Source organism: Artemia sp. Qi Xiang Cuo, chromosome 3, assembly GCF_049724085.1.
Source record: "Artemia sp. Qi Xiang Cuo chromosome 3, ASM4972408v1, whole genome shotgun sequence".
In the NCBI taxonomy this organism is placed as follows: domain Eukaryota; kingdom Metazoa; phylum Arthropoda; class Branchiopoda; order Anostraca; family Artemiidae; genus Artemia; species Artemia sp. Qi Xiang Cuo.
The window spans coordinates 85,566,552-85,572,551 of NC_142796.1; the positions used below are offsets into that span (position 1 = coordinate 85,566,552).

Consider the following 6,000-nt stretch of genomic DNA (forward strand, 5'->3'; position numbering starts at 1 on the left):
CACTCAGGGCAAGGGTTGTAAGTTATGCCCTGGGGGCATATAAGGGCTTTATTATTGAAAGTATTGTCGTAGAAACTTCAAAAGGGCTCATTTGATTGGAAATTAAAAGGACTAGTGCCTTTTTTAATAGTTGAAAGTGATTGGAGAAAAACTAACGCCCCTCTCACGCCCACCATTTTCCCAGATACATCCAATCAAATAGCCATTTTGTTTAACATAGTTAAAAGTTCTGGAAATTAGGTCTTAGAGGATGACACCCTCACCACCCCGCCCATAGGGCAAGGGTCGTAAGTTATGTCCTGGGGTCATATAAGGTTTTTATTGAAAGCGTTGTCGTAGAAACTTCAAAAAGGCTCATTTGTTTGGAAATTGAAAGGGCTAGTGCCTTTTTTAACAGTTGAAAGTGATGGGAGAGCGACTAACGCCCCTCTCACGCCCACCATATCAATGAACACATCCAATCAAAATTTTGAGATAGCCATTTTGTTTAACGTAATTGGAAGTTCTGGAAATTAGGTTTTAGAGGATGACAACCACCTTCACAGCCCTTAGGGTAAAGCTTATGATTTATGCCCTGGGGGCATATAAGTTGTTTATAGAAAGCGTTGTCGTCGAAACTCAAAAAGGGCTCATTCGATAGGAAATCGAAAGGCCTTGTGCCCTTTTTAATAGCCGAAAGTTATTGGAAGGTTTGACATTTCATAGGCAGCGTGCTAGCGCTGCCTAAGTAAAGAACGATGTGAGCATAATGTGTTGTTTTTTTGTTTTTTTTTCTCCATACCCGGGCACTTCATATCGAAGGAGTTGTCGTAGAAACTTCGAAAAGGGCTCATTCGATTGGAAATTGGAGTGGCTAGTGCCCTTTAATAGTCGAAAGTGATTGGAGGGAAACTATCCCCCCCCACGCCCATGATTCCCCCAAACATATCCAATCAAAATTTCGAGATATCTATTTTGTTCGGCGGAGCTGATTTTCGCATAGAATATATGTTTTTGAGGAAGACACATCCCCATATCCCTCAGGGCAAGGGTGGTTAGTTATGACCTGGGTGAATCTAGTGTTTTTTTTGTAAGCGTTGTTGTAGAAACTTCAAAACGGGCTCATTCGATTCGAAATTCAAAGGGCTAACGCCCTTTTTAATAGTCAAAAGTGATTGGAGGGCAACTAGCCCCCCCATGCCCATCATTCCCCCAAACACATCCAATCTAAATTTGAGATAGGTATTTTGTCAGCGTAGCTGATATCCAGATAGAAAATATCTTTTAGTGGAGCACACTCCTCCACAATCCTCGGGGCAAGGGTTTTAAGTTATGCCCTGGGGGCATATAAGTTTTTATAGATGACGTTGCCGTAGAAACTTCAAAACAGGCTCATTCGATTGGAAATTCAAAGGGGTAGTGCTGTTTTTAAAAGTCGAAAGGGATTGGAGGGCAATTAGCCCCCTCACCACGCCCATCATTCCCTCAAACACATCCAATCAAAATTTTGAGATAGCCATTTTGTTCAGCGTAGTTGATTTCCCGATAGAAATATGGTTTTTAGGAAGACACTCCCCAACAACCCTCAGGGCAAGGGTTTTAAGTTATGCCCTGGGGGCATATACGGATTTATAAAAAGGCGTAGTCGTAGAAACTTCAAAACAGGCTCATTCGATTGGAAATTCAAAGGGCTAGTTCCCTTCTTAATAGTAGAAAGTGATTGGAGGGGAACTAGCCCCTCTCCCACACCCATCCTTTCCCCAAACACTTCCAATCAAAATAGCCATTTTGTTCAGCGTAGCTGATTTCCAAATAGAAAATATTTTTTTTATGGAGGACAATCCCCAAAAACCCTCAGGGCAAGGCTTTTAAGTTATGTCCTGGGGTATATAAGGTTTTTATAGAAGGCGTTGTCATAGAAACTTCAAAAGGGGCTCACTTGATTGGAAATTCAAAGGGCTGGTGCCCTTTTTAATAGTAGAAAATGATTGGAGGGTAACTACCCCCCCCCCATGTCCATCACTCACCCAAACGCATCCAATCAAAATTTTGAGGTAGCCATTTTGTTTAGCGTAGGCTAATTGATTTCCAGATAGAAAATATGTTTTTGAGAAGGACACTCCCCCACAACTCTCAGGGCAAGGGTTCTAAGTTACGCCCTGAGCGCATATAAGGTTTTTATAGAAGGTGTTGTCGTAGGAACTTCAAAAAAGGATTGGAAATTCAAAGGCTAGTGCCCTTTTTAATAGTCGAAAGTGATTAGTAATATTTGTTTTTGTTGTTGTTCTTTAGACCAGGGCACTTCGTATCGAAGGAGTTGTCGTGGGAACTTTGAAAGGGGCTCATTCAATTTAAAATAGAAAGGGTTGATGCCCTTTTTAATAGTCGAAAGTGATTGGAGGGCAACTAATCCCCTTTCCACTCCCACCCTCCCATTCACCCATTATGTTTAAAAACTAAATGTTGCCTTAAGATTAAATCAAAATGCTCTGTGATAATTCTAATTTCCAATAAGGCATCTCAGCAGTATCCCAAGGACGGCTGAGGGCATTATGTTCAAACTTTCGAGGCTACTTCTGCTCTTACAATTTAACCAAATCAAAATAGTGTAAGTGTATCGAAGCTATCAAAGAAAGTAAACAGATTTTTTTGCAAATGGTATCAAGTTTTCCATTTCAGGTCAACTAGAGGAGGTTTGAAACTATAAGTTAAACAGTACTATTTGTGTCCAAATTTTTACAATGGTGTATGTTGTTAAAAATTGCTGAAAATTTTTCTCCAGCATACAAATAACAGGCCAAACTATAAAGTTTTAACAAACAAAAAGATTTAAAGTGTTTTTTTCTTTTTCCCTGAAAAGACTCTGTCAGTATAAAACGAACAGAAATTAATAAAAAAAACTTTTTCCACAAAATAAGTTTTTCAAACAAAAGTAAAGAACTCCATTAAACGAAAAATGAGCAAAAATAAGATCAAATAATCTACCAAGCTCGAAACTACCACAAATCAGCATCGATAAATAAATGATACCCAAAACAAACAGAAATTACAATAAACAACCGAGTCAAACTCATAACGAGCAGAAATTATCATAATTTGGGCTCAAAACCCCTGTGCCATCCCAAGGCCAGAACAAAATTTGCACTTTACTGAAAAAAACACAAATGAATGTACATTGTCCGCTTAATATACATATACTGATATTTAGTAATCAAAATGTTAATATTATTTAATTTATGAAAGTTATAAAAGTAAAAACATTTATATTTTTTCAGTAAGGTGCAAGTTATGTTCTGGCCTTGGGAAGATATAGGGTGTTTGAGCCCAACTTATGTTAATTTCTGCTCGTTTTAAGTTTGACCCGGTTATTTATTGTAATTTCTGTTCGTTTTGGGTTTCATTTCTTCATCGATGCTGATTTGCGGTAGTTTCTACTAGAATGTTACTTTGTTACTGCCAAGTCAAGTTTAAAACTAACTGTAAAAGTTACCGTTACTGCTACTGTTTTATACCAGGGGGGGGATAAACAAACATTTTTAATGCTTTTAATTGAATATTTAGTAATATTGAATAGAATACTTGATAAAACATAGGCTAATATGTGTTGGTGACTCTCATCTAACAGCGGCACCAATTAACAAAAATTTTCGGGAGGTGGGGGCAAAATGTATTTTTCAAAATCCAGGGTTTACTAGTTTGAAATCTCTTTTATAGATGGCAGCTGTAAAAACTAGGAATTCAAAAAATTAAAACAAGGAGTAGTGATTTTATTCCTTTTGTTTGTTTACATCATTTTTAAACTTACTCTCATCAACAGCTGATTTATAATACCAATTTGGAAAAATAGAAAGGTAAATACGTAGAGTGTTCAGAATAGTGGCACTCCAGAAGTTGGCATGCTTAAACAAAAAGAGGCATTTTTAAATTGCCAATTTTAGCCTATGCTCTCTTGTAGGCCTATGAATAAATGTGCATTTGTAAACGATTCACACCCACTCCTCCCCTGATGGTCATATATATAACCTATAGGTAGATAGTCTATCAAGCTTTAAGAATTCACACCTCTAATCATGAAAAAGGGCATAAAATTAGCAATCTAAATACTGTCATCATAAGAAAGACATAGATCCGAGAACTGAGGTTTTCCAGGATTCAAACTAAACTATTTATCAAATTGGTATCAAGCCATTTTTACTTTCAATGTATCTTCACATTTAGGAATGCTAAATTTAGCTATAGGGTAAGACACCCAGTAGTCAGACACTTTAATCACTTTGAAAACTTTTTGACATTTAAACTACTCTAATTACTGTATTATACCACCTAGAAACTTAATTTTTTTACAGTTAAAATTCTCTTTCTTTTCTGAACAAGTAGGTTACTAATTCAAATAGTTATGCCTAGTACAGCGCTGCCTATTTTTGAAATACTAACAAGTGACAATTCCGCCTAAAGTCGGACATACAAACGGCTCATTGTAAATATTTATGACGCAATATTGCCTAGTTCCGACCAGCAATCTCGCTTTTCACGTCCACCAGCAAAAAACTGGTTTTCCCAGTCTTGTTTTCTATATGCTGTAATCTTGGCCAAGCTAATTTCGAAATAGCTGCAGTTTGTAAATCACCAGTTAGCAAATGAAAAATTAAGTTTGAAGGGTTTATTACAAATTTGTAAAACAAATTTGATTTTTAGAGAAGATAATAATTCAGATTGGAATTACTGAGAAAAGTGATTATCATTGTTATTCAATATGAGCATTTGCCGATCAAGGATTTTTTTTGTGGGGGGGGGGTGGGGGGACGAAATAGGGGGATCCAATAAAAAAAAAATTAAGGGGCGCAAAAAAGGTTGATCTGATAAATTTGCATTAGGAGTAAGTTTAATTCACGCAAACATGAGTTAATTAACTAAATTACGCTCTTTAATGCTCTTTTTTATGCTCTTTAAGAATATAGCAATCATTTTTGTTGGAAATGAATTTTAGCCCCCACCCCTATATATACCAATTCAGGGTATATATTTGCACATTAGGGGGTGGGGGTAATTTTATTTCTGTGTAAATGAGAGGTAAGTTTCAACTCCCCCCCCCACCCCCCTAATGTGCAAATATATACCCTTAATTGGTATATATAGGGTGGGGGCTAAAATAATTTTCCAACAAAAATGGGTAAATATATAACAAATCATTTTATTAAGTTAGGAATAAAGTGAATACACCATTTGACGCCTTTTTTTTATGCTGATTAAAAATATAATAATCATTTTTATTAGAAATGAATTTTAGCCCCCCCCCTATATATGCCAATTCAGGGTATACATTTCTACATAAGGTGGGGGGCAAATTTTGTTTCTTATTTAAATCGGAGGTAAGTTTAAACGTAATTTTAAGATAAATATTAAGATTGAAATTATTGAGAAAAGTGATTTTCCTTGTTATTCAATCAGGACAGGTGCGGATCAAGGATTTTGTATTTTTTTTTGGGGGGGGGGGAATAGGTGGATCCAATAAAAAATTTAGGGGGGTGCAAAATAGGTTGATCCGATAAACTTGCGTCAGGAGTAAGTTTAATTAACGCAAACTTGAGTAAATTAAGTGAATTACACTACTTTAGGCTAAACTAGGGGGCGTGTGCCCCTTCGCCCCCTCCCCACTGGATCTGCCACTGAATGAGGGGAACTGGTAGTCCCCTGTACAATGTTTTCAGCTATGCAAGATTCCAATGGTACACTGTTCATATTTATCTGATACTATTTTAGATTAGTTTTAAGCTGTTTTTAGAAATCTCCATAAACTTCTTTTTTGAATAAAATTTTACTTTTTAAAAGAACAAAAATAATAGATACCATTCCTGAATCAATGTCAAATGACAACTTTTTCTTAATAGTAATTTTTTTTCAAAATGTTATTAACTTTTGGTTACTATGGGCTGTTGTTTGTTCTTTACTAGGTTACACCTACCTCTGCAACCATGACAGTCGTGGATCCAGAGGGGGAGGGGTTCATCCCCTAGTCAGTAC

The 6,000-nt window shown here is 36.5% G+C and overlaps 1 protein-coding gene across 2 annotated transcripts in view; it reads left to right on the top strand.

Annotated features, from left to right (window-relative positions):
- The first annotated feature begins 3,645 nt into the window (after positions 1-3,645).
- Positions 3,646-6,000, top strand: part of slx1 (structure-specific endonuclease subunit SLX1) — a 46,288-nt gene continuing 43,933 nt past the window's right edge. For both annotated transcript variants that reach the window (XM_089087199.1, XM_089087200.1), the window contains exon 1: positions 3,646-3,830. The gene's annotated coding sequence lies outside the window, so the exon portion shown is untranslated. The remainder of the gene's footprint in view (positions 3,831-6,000) is intronic.